This window comes from Parasteatoda tepidariorum, unplaced genomic scaffold (assembly GCF_982258835.1).
Source record: "Parasteatoda tepidariorum strain Cologne lab strain unplaced genomic scaffold, Ptep-v5.0 scaffold_27, whole genome shotgun sequence".
In the NCBI taxonomy this organism is placed as follows: domain Eukaryota; kingdom Metazoa; phylum Arthropoda; class Arachnida; order Araneae; family Theridiidae; genus Parasteatoda; species Parasteatoda tepidariorum.
The window spans coordinates 221,852-243,387 of record NW_028257386.1 but is presented as its reverse complement, the minus strand read 5'-3'; the positions used below and the strand labels follow the sequence as shown (position 1 = coordinate 243,387).

Sequence of the window (21,536 nt, the reverse complement as noted above, 5' to 3'; positions counted from 1 at the left end):
AACTACCAATTGTTTTGAACGGATGCAATTTTTACATTGAATTGCTTCTTCGCCGGGACAAATTTCCTTACAGTGAATTGTTATTGTTGAGAATAGATTAACTCCTCCCGAATATTATCTAATATTGAAATAGTTCTTCTACCAGTATTTTGATCTTTTGCGTCCCGCTTTCGGGCCTAAACACCCGGCGTGAAAGTGTTAATCAAAGCATACTAAATTATTTCTAAAAAAATAATACTTTTTAGTGTATTCCTTGGGCCTGTCTTGCCGAGCAAAGTTTTTTGAGGTGAAGCTTAATATTAGAAATAGCCACTCTCAGTTCAGTTTCTATATTTAGCCGTGAAGTATATTTTGTCTTCAAAGAAGCCACAGCAGAAAATCCAGTTTCTCAAAGTTAGGATGTTGAAAATGGTAATAGAATGCGAAATGTCCTTGTTTTTAGTGCAGAAAAATCATCCTCCTGCCCGAAATCCAAATAGTGATTTATTAAATTGTATTTTGATTTCGCCTCTTGTCGTGAAGTCTATGAATTTTTCTTCCTCATCAATTGAGAGTCTTTCGGGAGTCTTATGAAATGGGTTCCTAACCCACTCGTAACTTGCTATCAGTTTGTCGTCAGCAGGAAAATACTTTTTAAAATTCCTTGCCAGCATGGCTAAATGATTTTCAATGGTTGCAAAAACAACTTTTACATGTTCTTCTTCAGCCTTAAAAGTTTTAGTACAATTATCCACATTTTCAAACATTGTTAAGTTTTTTTGCTTTAAATTTCTGCCCCACAATTCCAATTTTTTACAAAAAGCATTTACTTTATCACTCGTATCCAACATATGTGTATTTACTCCTTGGAGTTGAAGATTCAATTCATTTAATTTCTCGAATATGACGACCAAGTAGCTCAATTTCATCACAAATAAAAAATAGTGAAAATTCTCGGTTTCCGGTCTGTTATCTTCTTCTAGGAAAATGGCGATTTCTTCTCTTAATTCATAAACACACTGCAAAAATTTCTCACACAATAAACATCTTGCCTCGCATTTAAATAGTAACTCTGAATATACTGAACCCATGTCATTACAAAGAGCGGAAAAGATTCTCGATCTTAGGGTTCTCATTTTTATATAATTTGCAACGGTTACAACAGTATTTAACACAATATTTAAACCAGGACTCATTTCTTTCGAAACCAAGCTTCTTTGTGGATCATGCAATGTGTCCAGATGCATTGAGGCGATTTTTGTTTTACAAGTATACTTTCGAACTTTCCGGATATTGAACGAGCACCATCGGTGCATATTCCGATGCAATTTTTGCATTCTATGTTTGCCTCATTTATAACATCATTTAAAATAACAAATAATGCTAGCGCTATTGTTTTGAGTTCTATTGATTTGCAGAAAAGTAAATAGTTCTACTACTGACATATTATCACAAAATCAAACATAGGTTTTTAAATGAGCATCTTTATTAATATCTGTTGCTTCATCAAACTGATTGAAAACATTTAGTCACGCAACATCGAGAAAAGCTGACACTACATTTTCAGCTGCATCACCAATTCGACAAGCAACAGTATTATTTGAAAGAGGTATGGACTGAAATTGTTTTGAAAAATTAACTCCAAACATAGTCTCTACAATCTCAATTGCTGCTGGCTTTTACTTTACTTTTGTTTTAGCAGTTAGTTAAAAATAATTTAAAGACAGAATTCAAAATACTCAATATACATTATTGTTGTATAAATTTTACTGTAAGTGGGGGGCGCGATGAAAATTATGATTGAAATCTGGGCCGCGAATATTGAAAGGTTGAGAAACGCTGGCCCAGTGAGTTAAGAAAAAAAAACACTGGAACATTTAAAAAAAACTGTTTCGAAATATAATTGTCAGCCATGTCTAAATTTAGTTTCGCGGCTTTTTTGCACACGGTATCTTCTTTCTTTTGAAACAAAGGCGTCGCGTGAGGAGGGAGCACGCTTTTTGTTTTTAGAAAACTGTTCCTTTATTTTAAGTCATATATATACTTATATATATAAATATACATACATATAAAAAATAAATATGCATGCATACAAAAAAATTAAACTAAAGAAACAATTTTTTAAAAACAAAAGTCGTACTCCCTCCCCTCCCTACGAGGACACGTGAGTGAACGACAGCCATTTCATTCAATTGCGGGCGATTTGTGACAGCCACGCAGACTTTTTCACACGGTATAACGATTGTCAATGTAAAATAAATTTTATTAATTAACTTTTCGAATTATTGATTTCCGTATCGTGATCTGTGACGCCAACTAGATTCGCTAAGGCGCGATTCAACCGAGGTGATGCAGGAAGCACATAGAAAAACAAAATTATCGGCAGGGATCGGGCGGAGCTTCACTAAAGAGTCAGATCGACGTCGTTGCTCAAGCGTTATATATCACGTGACTCTTAACATTACAAGTTACATTTACAATGGATTAAACTTATTTCATTATTTATTTATTTATTTTTCTTTAGTAATAATTTCTTTTTCAATCGCTCTTATGACAATACGTTTAAAAATATCCAGCAAGATATATAAATTATGCATTTAATAATTATATTCAAATAAATTTTTAAATTATTTAGAAAAAATATTTTAATTCAGAATAAAATTAAACATTAATTATAAATAGCTTAATGCTGTTCCATTAAATTTTTCAATTTCATAAAAACAAAAACATAATAAAATTATAACATATATATATATATATATATATATATATATATATATATATATATATATATATATATATATATATATATATATATATATATATATATATATATATATGATATATATATGATATATATATATATCGTATTTTACATATATATGTGAAGGTATGCATGCGTGTATGCATGTATATGTGTATGAATATGCATGTGTATATAGATATATATATATGTATGTAGTAGATAAATACAAAAAGGGTTCAATTTTTTTGAGTGCTCCTCTCACTAGTATATTGATATATTTTGTTTTGGCTATATTGATACAGTATTAGAAAGCACTTCTTTTTGCGGATATAATCGTGTGCGCTGATGAAAAGATTATATATTTTTTCCTCTCGGATATTTATTTTTTCTTACTTTATTCTGAATTTTTTTCCGGATTCTTTTATTATTTTTCTTTTCTCTTTTTTCATTGTTCCGTAATTTTAAATAGAATTTGAAGTGAAAATCTTAAAAAAAATAATCAAAACATCAGCAAACTGTCAAGTATCCTCTTCATAGTAGGTGGTAAGAAATTGCTTGACCTCGAGCGTCCTGTTTTAGCTAACAAAACTATTTAGACATTTTGGTGGCATAAAAAATATACGGAACAGTACCTTATTTTTTTGGATAGCGATGTCAATGTATTATTTTATTTTCTCACAGAAATTTTCAGATCAAAACACAATTGGCACTACCGACTGTTATTGAGAATTCTTAATTTTTAAAAGCTAACTTTTATTTTCCCCAGTAAGTTTTCAAAGAAAAGAAAAAAAACTCACTGAAACAGTTAAAAAAAAATTGTTGCGAAAAAAAAATACTTGTCAGCCATGTATAAATTAAATTACGCGGCATTTTTTGCACACGGTACTTTCTTTTTTCGGAACAGAGGTGTAGCGTGAGGGGGGAGCACGCATTTTGTTTTTTGAAAACTGCTCCTTTATTTTAAGTTATATATATATACATTTATAAATAAATATACATTCATATAAAGAATTAATATGCATATAAACAAAAAAATTAAGATAAAGAAACAGTTTTCTATGAAAAAAAGCATACCCCCCCCCCCTCACGCTACGCATATGGAGACACGTGAACGGCCGTCATCTTGTTCAACAATTGGCGGGCAATTCAGTTTTGCTTTAATGTTGAATAGGCATGTTCACGTGTAACTTTTCCCCGTGTTATAACGTTTGGCATTTTTTAATAAAATTTCTTATTTCTATTTTCGAATTATAACTTCGACAGTACTAATAATTTTAATTTCATATTTTAGAATTTAACTTGCAGTTTAATAAAAACATTATTATTTTCATCAAATGTGAAATCAGTGCCGAGCACAGGATTAACGGATTTCTTCAGCACGACCGTTATTAGATGTGAAAAGTTTCTTGAAAGAGCTGGTAAGTAATTTTGCAATAAGTTTAAATTTTATTTTTATAAAAGAAAATACTTAGTTCACCTTTATGTTAATCAGAAATGATTGTGCTCCTGAAAAAATGCGGATTTTTCGCTGACCGCGATCCGGAAGTTTCCGGAAATCCGAGGTCCAGAAATGTCAAGAAATCATAGATTACATTTGTGTATAAAAATTCTTGTGTAAATTTTTAGCGTCATTAATGATTTTACTCAAGAGAGTTTCAGGATTTTTGAGTTGGACTCACAATAATCACATCTGATTATTGACAGTAAGTGTGTTTTGGTTAAATTGTCTTGTGATTTTTTTTAAAAATCTATCCCCTTTTTTAATAAATTTTCGTCAATTTGGAATAAAATGTAACTTGAATTTATCTAAAAAATAATAATTGCTTATTTTTTAATACTTAATTACAATAATTTTTTTGTCAGAATAAACAGTGTGTGTTTCATGAGTTTGAATAAATATTTTATCTTTAAACGTTATTTGTCAATCAATAATTAGTATCTTAAAAGAAAATGTTTAAAAAACCTTTTATTAATGTGACACAGGGTTTTCCAAATATCGATTTTTTGATTTTTACATATTTAAATAGTTGAAGTTCGCCTAATTATATTGCAAGAAGAATATTTTGATTCAGTTAAAAATTGATGAAGTTATGATGATTTTTGTTAAACCACGCCCCTTTTTACGTCTACCAAAGTAACTTTCAAATTTAGTTTCGTTTTAAGTTAGCTTTAGTTTTTGATTGTCTTACCAATTGTTTTAGCATTTTTTTTTCTGTTTCTGAGAATTATCAAACTTCATTTCTATTTGAATTTGTTGGCAACATTAATAGATACTGTAACTGTGATTGTCTCAAATATTTTGTTTGTAAACTATCATAGCGAAGTTGAAAATTCTAGAATTGATACATTCATTCAAGAATTGTGTGCAACTTTAAATATACCTCCACCTCTCCATCGCAGTGCATATTTGATGCATCAAAAAAACTACATGATGCTGTTGCAATAGTTGCACAGCGTTCAATGTCAAATGCTGCAAATGTCAGTGCTGCAATGTCAAATGTCAGTTCCATTATTTGAGTGTGGAGTTTCTGTTGACGGTACATGGCAAAAAAGAGGCTTTTCTTTGCTAAATGGATGCGCCAGTGCTTTGTCGATAACAACCGACAAGGTTGTTGACATTGAAGTAATGTCTTCAGTGTTTTCATTACAGAAAATAAATGGGTGAGAATTTCTCACCCTTTCTTAAAAACAGGGTGAGATTTCAAAAAGTTAATTGAGATTTCTAAAAATAAAAAGCACAAAGAGACTTGAAAAAAAATCATTTCTTTAATTATAATACATTTTTAACATCTTCTAATTTTTAAAGCATTGAATATTTTTGCTGCATCATCATATGCAAAATGTTCTACATCTACTTTTTCATCAGATATTCTCATTAGGTTGCTCAAATGAGTGTTTGTTTCGTTTTAATCCTTTCTACCCACGTTTGTTTCATTTTCATTTGTCCGTTTCGGAGTAGAAGATGTTGCCTTTACAAGGTATTTGTCCATCTTACATTAATGGGCAAAAAATTTTAACTTCTTACATGGAGAAACCTTAACTACGGTAAACACGTGGTTGCAGAGAAATGCGTTCTGAAAGAAGTTTCGTGGTTCGGAGGGATGGTGTTCTGTTGTTATTAAAGGTTCTGAACAATACTGGTAAATAGGGAAGCTAGATAATGGGCAGATGTTGAAAATAATGAAAGATCCAGGAAGAAAAATGTAACGGATTTTATTCTAAATGGCGCAATGAGAAATTTTTTTCAAAATGCGAGAAATTCGCTAATTTCGAAATTGGTTTATAGAATGCGCGAATTTCTCGCGGTAATCATTTTTTAATGCGAGAAAAGAAAAAAATATGCTAGATTCTCGCGCTGTAGTGAAAACACTGGTCTTCCTACTGCAGAACATGTAAAAAAAGTGGAAGAGATGCCCCAAAATTCAGCTTTGAAAACCATGGAAGCTGATCACATATGCCAATAAAATTATTCTAGATCCGCTTCAAATATGGAACCGGTTGGGGCTCATCAAAAATGTTTTAACGCTCAGAAAGCTTGAGGAGTCTCAAATATATCGAGTATAATGGGGACTCCAAAGGCTTTCTGAAGGTAAAAGACGCTTATGGACTTGGTACGGATACAAAAATGGAATGCATCGGTCATGTCCAGAAGCGAGTGGGCTCACATCTGCGGAAGCTGAAAAGCAAGACAGCAGGACTATCCCAGGGATGTGATTCTTCCGCGGATCCGCTGATTTCCGCTTTTTTCAGATTTTTCCATATCTTCCGCTCTTTTTTCATAAATTTCCGTGCGGAAAATTTTTTTATGCAGTACATGATATTTTGTTGAAATTTTTTTTCTTTTGTTGAAAATCAATTCCCATTCACGCAATTTAAAAATTTAATATTGCGATTTGTATTTAAACGTTTTTAAAACCCAATATCGCGATTCATATTCCCGATAGTTTAAAATCCAATGTCGCGATTCGTATTCATATATATTTTTAAATTTCAATATTGCGATTCGTTATCATTATCACGCGGTTGTAATATCAAACATCGATATTCGAATTTATACGCAGTTTAAACATTACTCGTTGCGATAAGTATTCACGGACTCTAAAAAATTATGCATCGTGAATCTTATTTACGCGATTTAAAAATTCAATACCGCGATTTGTATTTTCGTGCTTTTAAAATTCAATATCGTGATTCTTATTCAAGCGATTTTAAAATCCAACATCGCGATTCTTATTCACTCTATTTTAAAATCAAACATTGCGATTTTAAAATCCGATATCGCCTTATTCACGCGATTTTAAAATCCGGCATCGCGATTCTTTTTCACGCGATTTTAAAATCAAACATCGCTATTCTTATTCAAGCGATTTTAAAATCCAACATCGCGATTCTTATTCAAGCGATTTTAAAATCCAACATCGCGATTCTTATTCACCCTATTTTAAAATCGAACATCGCGATTCTTATTCACGCACTCTTAAAATCCAACATCGCGATTACTATTCACGCACTCTTAAAATCCAACATCGCGATTCTTATTCACGCAATCTTGAAATCCAACATCGCAATTTTAAAATCCGATATCGCCTTATTCACGCGATTTTAAAATCCGGCATCGCGATTCTTTTTCAAGCGATTTTAAAATCCGGCATCGCGATTCTTATTCACGTGATTTTGAAATCCAACATCGCGATTCTTAATCTAAGGCCTCTAAAAATTGTGCTTCCTTGCAAAAACTTTCTTGTCCTATCAACACTGATGATCAAAAGTCTGCAAAACGCAGTCTACAGATCAGTCATGTTAATAAAAGACCATCGAAAAAACAAAGAACTGATGAGAAAGTCCATAAAGGTCCTTTAACCAATAAAGAAATGTTTTTTAAAATGATGTGATACATAAAATCCTGCTTGTGCATAATTACTCAAAGTTATCTAAATTATTAAAAAAAAATTATTTTAATCAAGATTTTATTTAAGAACATAATTACCATTTATTTATATTTATTTGAATAGATAATAATGTAATCATTATCAGATTGGCTATTGAATTCATATCATTTTTTCTTTTGCACGTTTAATGGTACAGTTATAAACTTCCTCTTTTTTGTGTTTTTGTCAATCACATCCCTGCTATCCGGTTGAACAAAGTTAACAGATAGCTTCATATACAGGCTGCAAAACTGTTACGGTATAGCTATCCGAAGCAATGTTGGAAAGCTTGATAGCATGCAGCAAAATGTTATTGCTGCACTATTTCACTGTGCATCGAGCAACGACAAGCATGGTCAATGTCCTATGGGCGAGGATAGTTGTTGTTTTCACCAAAGAGCACTCCATGAAGGTAAACAACCAAAAGAAAAGTATGCTGGTCTTCCCCAAAATGTACTGAATACAGTAAAGCCAGTCTTCTTGGATCTTTGCAAAAAAGAACTTTTAAAGAAGTGCCTTCATGGAAAGACTCAGAATGCCAACGAATCTTTTAGCGGCATGATTTGGCTGTGAGTGCCTAAAGAAGTGTTTGTGGGCCTAAAAACTGTTTGCATCAGTGTTTAAGATGCAGTTATTCAATTCAACGAAGGGTTTTCAGGCTCCAGCCAAGTTCTCAACGAGTTGAATGTTGAAGACGTTGGGACATTCACCAGGCAAGGCTATCAGCATCTTGATAGAATCAGAATATCTTCTTCTGTTCGCCAATCTGTTGATAGTGTGAAATAGCGGCATAAAAGATCAAAAAGAAAGATAAAGTTTGCTTCTTCTGAAAGCAAAGGGGTTATATATAAATGTGGAGCATTTTAAAACTTTTGACTTTTTGAACATTTATCTTTTTATTTATCATATTCTGATGGATTTCATTGATATGTATATGTTGCGTATGTTTAGGTGTTGTTTAACTTTTTTTTCAGATTTTAAATCATATTGAATGCCCTTGACTTACATATTACAAGGTTAACATTACCTCTATATATTTTATTCTTTCTTTCAAAGGAATGTTATTATTATTTATGTTTTTGTGTTCTCATGATGCTTATTTTATTATGAGGCGAAGAATTATTCTAAAATTATTATTTGATACGGCTTTCAGAATCATTTCAATTTAAAATTATTAATAAACATCAATTTGTTTTTGAGCTACAATGTTTTTTATAGAAGCCTCTAATTCTGTCAAATTCTTTGTCGTTAGTAACAAATTTGAAAGCTATATTAAAAACTTTTTGAAATGTTGTATTAAGAAAATAAATGATATCCCATGTAGTAAAAAAGTTTTTATTTGATAACTAAGCAGTTTAATATAATTTTTTTCTAAGAAATAGTATAAATGTTCAAGTAAAATATGTTTTTCTCAAATTGGCTTATGATTTTTCAAATTGGCTTTTTATGATTTTTCAACCGTCGCAAAACCTTAAAAACTTTTCAATCAATTCTCTTTCAATTTTTCTTATATACTCAAGTTGAATGGTTTCAGGCAATGATCCTTACTTAAGGATGTAGATTGATTTTTTCAAATTTTATTAGAACTATCGTAAAAAATAAGTTTACATTTGCTACGTTTTCACCTGATACTTTGTTAAAATTACTGTAAAGTTTTAAAAGCTATTGCATTAAAATTTGTGTTGAAGGTGATCAGATACCAAATGTTTTAAGAATAAGAGGAATTTTAGAATTAACGATATTTATTTACAGTACCTAATCAAGTGAAATCTTCCTTTAAAAATTCCATTTTTTTTGTTAGAAAATTCCTATTTTTAATTAATTTTTTTGTTCTAATAAAATTTTTTATGCTACAACAGTTTATCATAAAACTTTCATTGAATAGTAAAATCTCTTGAATCGCCTTTTTTTCTGAAATCATTTCTAAATTATGATGAATTTTAATGATTATAAATAATTATAGATAGCTTGAATTAATTATATTACATATAAATAATTATAGATCATATGATGCAACACAGAGTTACTCAATCTGAAGAAAGTAAACAAACCTCCTAAACCTTTGAGGAATGTTGTTAATTTTTCTTCAATTATAAGTTTATAAATTTTAAAAAAGTCTTCAGAAAATCATCTTATTTCCAAAAAATGAAAAAACTTTTGAGAGTTAAGAAGTTACCAAAATAAGTTACAGAAGACTGTTGTAAAGTATTAAGACCATGTAAAAGGTCACAGTTAAGTGTGCTATTTAATTAGGTTTAATGTATTATCTCTATCTCTCGACTGTAACAAAGATGTTAGGGCCATTGACGCTACTTTGCGTATTTAACCTAATGCTTAATTTTGTTTTGATATACTAAACATAAACACTTTATTGATGGTTGTTGAAAAATTATGCATCTCAAGATTTTTATTTTAATAATTTGTTCGGTCAGTAATAAAAAAAAGAGTGAAAGTGATAAGGTGTTGCCAGATGTTAATTATAACGTTTAAATATATCGAAATTTTAGAAAAATAAGTGTCCTTAAACGATTACAATTTACACTGTTATACACTCTATTGTTATCATTAAAAATAGTTAACAAGTAAAAATACTTTTCATTTATTGCGTCCAATATTCTATATTTTATATATAATTTAAATATATTTTCTTCAAATAAAGTTGATTATTTTTCCGAGTAGTCGTTCATTTTGTAACGATTATCATAATAACAAAAGTTTTTGTATAAAATTATAATAATTGTATATTTTGTAAACAAAATTATTGTTATTGAAAGTATTGTGTTTTAAGGGGTGAATGAAGGGCTATCCTTCATTCACTGTTGGTTTCGGAACCTCCTTTCGCCAACCAACCATCCGTTGTGAGTGGTTGATTCGTTGGCGAGCTGAGCTTATTTATAAGAAGAAAAAAATATATAGTTTCGTACAAGTTTTTATTTAGTCCTTTACATACTACATCAGCTGTATAGTAGATATTTGTATGGTTTGAATAATGTTACAATGCCCTTTGAACCTGTAGCGGCTTACTATATTTAAAGTGATATAATTGTTTGAAACTGCAAAAAACAAGAGACAACTTTTTGTAATCACTTTTTTAGACCTTTCTTTACATATAAACGGGGAATCCCCTGCTGAAGTGTAAGTAGAGTACCACCCGACATCACTACCACACAGGGTTCAAGATTTTTTTTATTTAAATCAGATTTTTTTGATTTTTATTCAAATACATTGTAAGGACTTTATGATTGAATGAAAATTTTTGATTAAATGATAATTTATGATTAAAAAAACTTTATAAATGTTTAATCAATATTAAATTAATATTAAAACTATGTTATAACAATATTTTAGAAGCTTGTAACAAGCTCTCCTCTTTCCCCCCCACTACAGCGCCTCTGGCGGTGAACTAAGACAGTCTGCCAGGAACCGCCGTTAAGCACGGACGTTTAATTCGAGCCCAAATTCTTGTATTTTTTTTATCCTTGTTTTATTTTTATGTGTTTTGTCCTTTTCAATAAATATTTAGAGTTAGATAATTTCTAGTCTTTCATTATTTATGTGAATTGGTAGAAATACAAATAAATCAGGACTTCCCCTACAAAAATGATGCCCAACTCGTGGCCGAACTAACAGTTCCTTGCTGGCTCAATTTTTTTTTCAGAAAGTGAATGAACGACCTGTTCAATTTGTGGAATATAATGAGGTCATCCCGTACCTCGATTGCCTGAATTTTGATTCAGTATTTCTGTTTTCCCAGCTCACCCCAGCTAGACGAGGAAAACCGGGAAAACCCTTTCCCGCTCAACTTTGATAAGTACAATTTTTATAGTAGTAAGATTTACTATCGATTGATTTGAAACTTAATGAAAAGTATTATGTTGTATAGTAATTCTGTGTGTGAAGTTTAAATATATTATAAGTAGTTTGAATCATTCATTCTAAAAATAATTTTTATAAACTAAGAATCTGGTATATAGAGAAATATATCATGAGAGTTAGCTATCTTTTTATGTTTCAAAATGAATATATATTGTGCAAAAGTTAAAAAAGCTGCATTCTAAAATATTTGAGCTTTGATTTTTCTTTTCTCATTTAAAAAGTGTGTTTAAAATTATTCATCTGTTTGAATATTATTTTATGAATATCACTTTCGATTAATACTTGCGCATCTGTGAATCAGACAAGATTCTTTCTTTATTGCTTTCTGTGGCGCCAAAACCACAGACGAATTTCTTTCATGGTAAAATGAGAGTGTTTGTAAACCGAAACTGAAACTTATGCTAATGATTATAAAGAACTTATGTCTTAGTTGTTGTTTTATTGCATTTTGTTTTATTTTCATTGATCTCAATTTCAGATATAAATTAAATTTAGCTAAGGTTATAATAAAACTTGTTATTTAAAAGAAAGAAAAAATCAAAACTAAGAAAGATGAAAAGAAATTTAAGAATATGTTGCTTCTTTTTAATTCATTCATGTATCTTGTATAGTTTTATTATTACAATTTCTATTTGTTATTACTTTAAAAAAAAAGAAAGGAAGGAGAAGAATTTTTTTCTATTTGTTTTATATGTATGTTTCTATATTGAATACACTTTAGTAACAAAGGTGGATAATTTTGATAAATGAAGAGTAGTGTCTTTTGGGAAGAAATTTTTTTTTTATCTTGGTTTAATAGAATTTTATCCAGAAAAATAAAAGTAAAATGTCTGTTATACAGTATAATGTTTATTGTTCAAAATATTGATTTATTTACAATATTGGTGTTTTACATGGGAATTTTGTTGATGTATAGATAGTTATAATTCACATTACCACTACCCAAGTAGCACAGGGATATTGTAACAGCTTTGGTCTACATCGACCGACATTGTCAATATTGGCGAAAACCGAAATTGTGTGTACGATATTGTACGATTCCCGTCGATTTCACATTAAAAATCTGTTTGTAAAATTTTCATTTAAAACTTTATTGTGTTCTTAAATCAAAATTAATCATTTAAAAGACAAAAAAGGACGTCAAATTGTTGTAATTCCAAAAAATAAATTTAAAATATAAATTTAGAGATATCCGAATAACAACCGGACAATATTTGATATCGATATTGTAATCGTGTTTTTGTCACGGCATCGATCGTTTTCACTAAATACTGAAATTTGAGATATTCACCACTCGGAACCGTAACACGTTAAGATGCTGTTTATCATTTTCCGCTACACCAGCCGTCTATTTATCTTTTGTCTTCGTATATTTAAATCCAATTTCGTCTCATAAGATTTATATCTTAGCGTATAATGTAAGTGGAATTAAAATGATTTCGATTTAGCGAGCCCGAAAACTCAAACCAGCTGAAGATGAAGGAGAATTAATGCACCTTGTGGAAGTGAGCGAATTCTCTGATCTTGGCAGGTATGTTCTGTTTTTAATATATATAATTATATACCAAGAATTACATTGATTTCCTCCTTTTTCATGTCCAGGCAGCTTAACTATTTAATTATATCACATTATTCAATTCTCATATTCACAAAACAGTGGCGAAATTTTATAGTATGTTTGGAGGTGTTAAGCCTTCTGACATGCTTATGTTTATATTTTTTCACACCTGCAACTTGTACTTTCGATGAAAAATATTTTTTAATACTTAAACTAATTAAAAATTTAAGAGCTAAGCGAGCTAGCAAATAGATCATATTTGCATATTTTTTAATTATTAATTTGTCATGGTAGATTGAAATGTCTTTTTTTTTCGAAATTTTAAATTGATGATTTAGTATGTCTACTAGATTGATTTAATATGTCTGCTGAAGATTTAATAAGATCTCTAATACTGCTGCTAGTAAGAAGTTTTTTTCTCAACCGTACAAGTTTGCAGCTATATATATATATCAGGGTTGGCAGGTTTTTGACATGTGACAGTTTTTGACAGTTTAAACCATGGATTAAACCGTCACGTCAAAAACCTCACTGTCAAAAATGTCGAAAATGTCAAAAACCTATATTCATATGTGAAATTTAATTAATACATAAAATTTATATATTTTTTAAAGAAGGATAGTGTTTCTAAATATGTTCTAGAAAAAATAAATTTAAAATTTTGAAGAAAGACTTATATTTTGAATAGTAACCAAAATCTTGTACTTTTGAAAGCTCACATCTTTTGTAATATTATGTATTCATTTTCATGTGTTATTGAAAATCTGCAGTGATATTATTAAGAAATTTATTTATAACCAAATTTAGTGTATAGTATAGATTATACTAAAAATTAGACATTTTTAAAGATAAACATTAGCAGTTTTGCACATTAGACATCTTTTAAAGAAAAATCTTTTTAATATTCTTTTAAATCTTCTTAATAATCTTTTTAACATAAGACAATACAAATTTAAGTGCTTTCTGTTAAATACACAGAGTAGTTAGTGTCGATTTACAGTATATTCAGCCTATTAATTTACTATGCTGAAAATTTAGTTTATCCAAATACTTGTGAATTTCATTTTGCTGAATACTATATACATAGTTTTGTTGAATATCTAAATATTCAGCTGTTGAATAATTACTTCTTGCTTTCAAGATATGCATTATTTGTATTCTTAATACAAGTGGGGGAAAAAAATTAAGAGGTAAAAATTGTTTTAAAATGATAAGTGTAATAATTATAAATAAATATAATAAACAATATGAATTATATTTATCATTATTCACAAATATAACTACTTTTAAATTCAAATTAACATACTGGATAATAAAGATATTCGGTATAACATTAAAAAATTTTTTCATACACTTGTATCAAGTTTGTATTTATACAACATAACTTGTAAGTTCCTTATAAATATTAGTTATATGTTCCTTATATGTCAAAAATGAATAGTAATAAACTTTTAATTTTCTTAAGTATCAAAAAAAAAATTTTTTTTCAAAATATAAATATTTAAAAAAATTTTGTGCAAAATTTTCCTGCACATGCATTTGAATATAAATTACTGAGATTTTAAATCTGTTATTTTACCTTAATTTTAATTAAAAAAATATTTTAAAACCTGCTGATTACTATAGTATAATTAAATTTCAATATAATGCATGGCAACTGTTGGTAGTTTTGAAGTTTATATATTTTTTTGGCAAACTTTAGTTTTTGACATTTTTGACGGGTTTTTGACGGTTTAAACCAGTATTATACCCTTGTCATGTCAAAAACCACTTTTTGACGTCAAAAACCCAACCCTGATATATATATGTTTAATTATTATTATGTTTAATGTATTTAGTTAATATATATATAAATATACTGTTTAAATTACAAAAAAAAGAATTGAATCATGAAAATTTTATATGTCTACATCTTACTTACCGAACCGAATAGCTCATTAATCAAGTAATAAATAATTTCAGACAGGGTTTTGATATGTGTATATATATTTGCTAGAATTATGCCAATTTCCTCTTCTTTTTTTTTTAGTCCAAGTTTGTTACCTATTAAATTATATCACATTATTCAATTCTGATATTCCCAAAGATCTTGTTTACTTTTATTGGTTCTGTGCACTATAACAATTTGTCTGCTCCTCTCGGATTAAAAAAATGTTTAAAAGACTTGAAATATGACAAAAATTACCTTTTTTTATTTTTTGACAGAAATTTACCAGTTATATTTTAATCATGCCTTAAAATAATAACTTTATGACATGTTCAATATACGCCAATAGTAGCGTAAATTGATGTATTTTTTCTGTTGTATTTTCGTTAGTTATTGATGTTGAATTTAAATATCTCGATAAACAACCTGAAAAATTTGAATCTTGTATTTGGGTATTTACTTTCTAAGTCAATAATTGTGTTGAATTTTATCAGTTATTGCTGCTGATTTCTCCATAGTTTTTAAATCTTTTTTTTTTTTAATGCGATATTTTTATACAACAGCCTAATCTAGAAATGAAACACTCATTTGAGGCGACCGATTCGTGTGAATTTGTCGTCAATCTTTTTTTTTTGCCAAGTACTACTGCGTATTTAATGATTTGCAATTTTTTTTATTGTGATGATTAGTTACAAAAGGTAAAGGAAATAATTTCTGTGTCCCCCGGCCTCCCAACAAAATGCGAAAATGTTACATGTAATGTTATAATAAAAATTACATGTTCAATTTAAAAAAAGTTATATATAGTTTTTTTTTTTTTTAAACACAGTGCTTTTGTTATTTTAAATTAGCAGCATACATGTTTATTATTAAGAAAGGTATCTTGCAGAAAGATATTAGTGCTAGAGAGTTTTGTCGCAGATAGCTCGAAAAAATTCTGCCTCAAGGATTCAGAGTATAACAGCTTTGGTTATACCTATCATTTCAATTTATGTTATTATATTGCCTTTTTAAATTTATTGTTAGTGTTTTTGTCGGAGAAAATAGTAACTTCGGTAAGTCACGACAACTTCTTGGAATTATTGATGGAAAGTCAGGGATTTGAAAATCTAAAATGACGCAGATACCCTGTACATAATGAAAAGCAATCCATAGCTGAATACGTCCCAACTTTGTAACATATTTTAACTTATGTGATTCTGAAGTCAAATATGACTGTGATAAGTGTTTTGATGGTATAGGTATTTCTCCGCACACAATTTATACTTAGAATTTGTGATAATTGAATTTGTAAACATACAATCTGATACTGCAATGTTTAATATATTTATGCAAAGGCAATTGCTTTGAAAGCTTCTCATATACAAAGTAAAGAACTAATGCAAGAACTCTTTTAATGAAAAGTGACTGAAGTCATATATAATATATTATAAAAATGAAAAATTTAGATAATTCCTTCCTTCAGCAATCCCATGCCCGTTTTACTTGTATGGTCTTAATTGATGATAAAATATGAGATACATTTTGTAATGGTTATTAAAACATTATATATGTATATATTTTTTTTCTTCTTTCAGATATGTTATTTTGAAACCATCTGTAAAGGCTATCTATGCTCTTTTACTTCAGCACCATCTTGGAATTGGCGATGACGTATTGTAAATTAGAATGAAAAGGGAAACAGTGTTTTGAAAGCCTCTCAGCTGTTACAAACGCCATCTTGGGTAATTTTATAGACATAGAATTTTAAAATTTGTAATAAGACTTTACTTTTTCATGAGTCATTATCTTGCACTAAAATGGATCAGTTATTCCTTAAATTAATTACCCTGGTCCTTCCTGTTTTATTTTGTTTAGTTTGTATTCTAAACTCTAATACTTTTACATTTTACAGCATTGTATGTTTCAAAGGTTAGCCACTCTTAAAGTTTTGTAATGTTTTTCATGGCGTCTTTTCTCAACTACTAGCTATCAGGGTTTGTTGATTTAAATCAGCTTGATTCAAATCATGATTTAATACATGATTTAAATAAAATGATTTTTTTTTTAAATCATTGATTTTGAAAGTTAAAAAACAGTGTTTTAAATTATTGATACTTTTATTGTTTTCTTTTCTTAGTTTTAAAATTTATTTTAAATAAATTGCTGCATTAATTAATTTTAGTTATTGAAATTACTTTCTTTCTTTGTGTATGTTAAATTCGAACACATTTGAAATTACATTTTTAAAAATCTTTTTGATTCTTGAGATTGATTGGATAGCATTAAATGTGTACAGATTAAAGTACACATTTAATGCTGTCTTAATATAGACTTGCATAGCTGTAGAAAGTAATTAATGAATTTTTTAATTTGAATTAAAACATGAATTTTTTTTAAAAAAAATGCAAATGTTAATTAAAATTCTACCTTTTGATTAAAAAAGCATGGAATTAAAATCTACATTATATTTTATTGGTGGAAAATGTCTATTTCTAAAGCTTGAGGTTATATTAGAAGGGAAAAAAAGGGGGCTGATGAATTCAGATGTTTTTTCCTGATATAGTGTCATTCTTCCCTTTTAAAGTGTATTTGAAGCAGTAGAGTTATTAACTGGTATTTTTTTCCTCATAATATGTTTATAGTATCTTTGACATTATCAGATTTTCTATAAAGAAATTTTGTGAAAAAAAATTCCAATGAGTACATATTTTTAAAAAAAATTTTTTTTAGCTTAACTTATCTATTTTGATATAAGATTAAAAATGAATATTTTAATATAAAAATGATTAAATATTTATTTATTTATTGATGAATCTATCATATTAAAAATCAAGAGAAAAAAATCTCACTTTTTAAATAAAATTATGGTTTGCTAATTGAAACTTTGTTTTAATAGTTAAAGAACAGGGATCTGTGTCCAAGCCAAATTTATTACCACTTAGCGGTACCTTTACAAAATACTTCACTATATCTGAATCAGCACAGTGGTAAGCACATGTTAGATGTGGAATTCGTATTGACCCAGCCGGGTTCCAATCCCTGCCGATACTGGGATTGGAACCCGGATCACCTCATCGAAAGGTGACCAAATAATTTTTAAAAATTATTCAAAGAAAAACTTTTTTCCATCTATTATATTATAAAATATAATATTTTCCATATGTTATAAACTTACTCGTAAAGGGTCGTAAGGTTCTTACTGTAAACTTACTCATATTCCATATGTTATAAACTTACTGAAAACATAAAAACTGCTCTGATTCTATACAAAAGAATTGTCAACCTAGGGATTAGCATAAACGCTGCTAGTAGTACTTGCGTTATGCTTCTGTCCACTTTAGTTCATGTAATGTTTTCAATATAACTATTTGTCTTTTAATTTAAAAATATTAAAATTAACCCCAGTTCATGTCATGTCTTATTTTTTTTTCAGCTGCTACCTTCAGACTGTTTGAAGAAACTAGCTGACTAGAAAAAGCTGAAAAATTTGGTGAAGTTCTTGCCACCGCCAACGACCGGGAAGGCAGGAAGACTAAGTTTGTCTCAACTGACAGTTTTGTTTTAGAAACAATTGATTGTATTAAAGAATATAATAAATTATAGAAATTAGTATATTATTCTTTACTGTTTAATAAAAACTATATTTCATTTACAGATTTGACAACCGTAGAGAATAGATAATAAGATAACTGAATAGATATTTTGGCAACACTTTAATGGACAAAGGCTATAAGTAAATTAAATCGCAGCTTATTCTGCCATGCTTACCCTTTTTTATATCAGAAATCTGAGGAAGTGACTCCTGTTATTTTATTATGACAATATCAGTGTAAATGTTGCTTTTTTTCTTCTTTTTAATCAGTTTTCTTAAAATCAAACCTGCTGCTTTGAAGATAAGGAATTTTGTTTTCCATGCATACTATTTAAGTAAAATACAGATTATATAGTACTAAAACGTCACAGCAAAAAAGTTTATCGTTTTAAATTAAACATATTGTAATTTTAATCTACATAGTAAAATATAGATACTGTGAAAATTATTGCACAAATCACTTAAAATAATATTAAAATTATTTCTCAGTATAAATGGCTGCTTGTACCCTGAAAAAGAGAAGAAATATCTTAACAAAACTATTTACTTTCTAGCTTATTTTCTAGAATAATAGTAAAATATACCTGCCTACCCAAACTTATTAAATATTAATAATCAAAAAATTCTACAAGCTTTGGTAATAACAAATAATTTAATTTTAAACAAGCTAGAACGGTTTTGTTCGGTTTTTCCAGGGTACAAACAGGCATGAATATTTCAAAAACTAATTTTTATTTTCTCAAATAACGTAATTTTGGCGATTGTCTGCATTCCACAGCATTCGTTTTTTGAATATCGTGTTGACGATGTCGGTTGACATAGTACAACGTTTGTAAATGCAGAGAGATGTCGATCGACGTTCCCCAACGTTTCTACAATACCGTACAATATTGGTTTGCAATATTGAATATACGACATAAAAGGGGTCCATTTTTATATAGTACAATATTTCGCTACGATATTGTACAATGTTCAAAGCTACGTTTTTACGATATCGTTTTTGTGAATTGTGCTACTTGGGTACTTGCCCTATAATTAATACATTGTATATTTTCGTTTTCCATTGGTTGTTTGAATAGATTATATTAACTGGTTCAAATTATCTCAAGTAATATTGTGTGATAGGGTATCTATAATTAGAAACATTTTATATTAAATAATAAGTGACATTTCATTATCAGTGACATTTTAAGACTATTGGGGGTATTAAACAATATCTATTAAGTGGTGCTTTCACAATCTGCTACAATGACATTTTTAGGAAAGGGAAAAAAGGTCGATTTATGTGTATTAGCTGAAGAAATGGGTCTCAAGGTTCCCCCCGATGCTAAAGTCATTCAAATTATTGCGTTTCTATCTTTTTATATTTTAATTCTGATTGTAAAAGCATGTGTTTGATTATTTGAGAAAGTTATTTGTTTATTATTTGTGAAATATTTAATATATTTTCCCCCAAAGAATGCTTTTAATTTTTGAAGCGCTTATTTTAAATAGGGTGGCCACCTACCTGGAAAACCTAGAATTATCAGGGAATTTTTGAAAAAAATCAGGGAAATTTGGATAAAAAACTGGGAAAAATCAGGAAATTTTTCGATTTTTTTTAAAAATTTCACGAATTTAAATTATTTTACCATTCGTTACAACTTTTTTTTAGACGGAAATGTATTCCCCAAGCAGTTGAAATATTAATTTAATGATACTTAGCTTTCATCAAAATTTGCTCTATTATAACCGTGTTAAACTAGAATGCCACATAAAACTCCTATGGTTGCTAAATGAATGGAGAAACCCTTGACCTCTAAGAAGACTATGGGACTGTGCAGTTTAGGAAAGGCAAAGATTGTGGTGGAGGTGAAAGAAGAGTTTAGTATAATTGGTTTTGTTTTTAAATTTTGATTACATTTATGATTGTTCCAATGCTTTGATAGTAATTTTTTTTCTGATGACAAAATGTAATTTTAGTGTTTTTAATTTTATAAAATTCTCCAAGAATTAGTTGGTTATAATTTTTGTCAAAAGATTTTATATTGCTTTTTTCTCAGCAAAGCCAACCAATCACACATTTTCTTAAAATCCTTAACAGCAATGTTTGTCGACAAATGGTTACATTTGCTGCACCAATGCTAGTCTTCTCGATTTAGTTTTTGCCTTTTATAACATACTTTAATTTTTTAAAAAGTCTGTTTTGAGAACGAAAAGTATATTACAGTCGAACTCGTTTATAACGAGCTCGGATTTACCGAGGGAAACGAGATTATTTGGTTGGATCAATGTTAAGTCTATGGAACAGAAGTCGCTTTTAACGAGCAAGACCCGGTTTTAGCGAGCAATATTTTTCTGCCTTGCTATCTTTTTTCTCATCTTTCTAGTCTTTCTGTCTTATCTTTTTTTCAAAATGATAAGAAATGTTCGCGAAATAAAAAAAAAACGCGATTAAATTAATTAATGTAATTAAAGTAAGTAATTATTAATAAAATTTTAAGTAAATTCAATCATTTGACCTCCCAAGCCCCCCCCCCCCCCTCTTAAGGTTGCACGCCTGTCTTAAGTACCCGTTTATTACGAGCACTCGGATTTAACGAGTAAATGTTACGGTCCCTTTGTGCTCGTTATAAACTAGTTCGACTGTAATATTTAATTTTACTGGTTAATATTTCATTTTTGATTCAAAATTCAAATTTTATAGTAATCGCAGTATTGAAAGTTCGTAAATGTTGCTTGCATTCCAATGAAGATATTTTTTAAATTATTTCTCCTTTGACCTTAAATAACTGACAAAGAGTAAGGAATGTATAGGAAGGAAACATTAAATGGTGTATAAACATAAAATATAATCTTTTGTTTATTCATATGTGTATATTAGGAAGGAGTACGAAACTTTATTTTATTTATTTATTTTTTTTTTTTTGCTTTGTACAGGCTTGTACCTTGTATACTAAATTACAAAT

General features: G+C 28.9%; 2 long non-coding RNA genes across 51 annotated transcripts in view; both read left to right on the top strand.

Moving 5' to 3' along the window:
- Positions 1-3,793: 3,793 nt before the first annotated feature.
- Positions 3,794-21,536, top strand: part of LOC147800827 (uncharacterized) — a 58,101-nt gene continuing 40,358 nt past the window's right edge. For all 50 annotated transcript variants that reach the window (XR_015431109.1, XR_015431087.1, XR_015431095.1 and 47 more), the window contains exon 1: positions 3,794-4,143. This is a non-coding gene — a long non-coding RNA (uncharacterized LOC147800827). The remainder of the gene's footprint in view (positions 4,144-21,536) is intronic.
- LOC147800828 (uncharacterized) lies at positions 4,153-18,608 on the top strand. Its single transcript, XR_015431136.1, has 3 exons — positions 4,153-13,060; positions 16,592-16,738; positions 18,430-18,608. It is a non-coding gene; the product is annotated as an uncharacterized LOC147800828 (long non-coding RNA).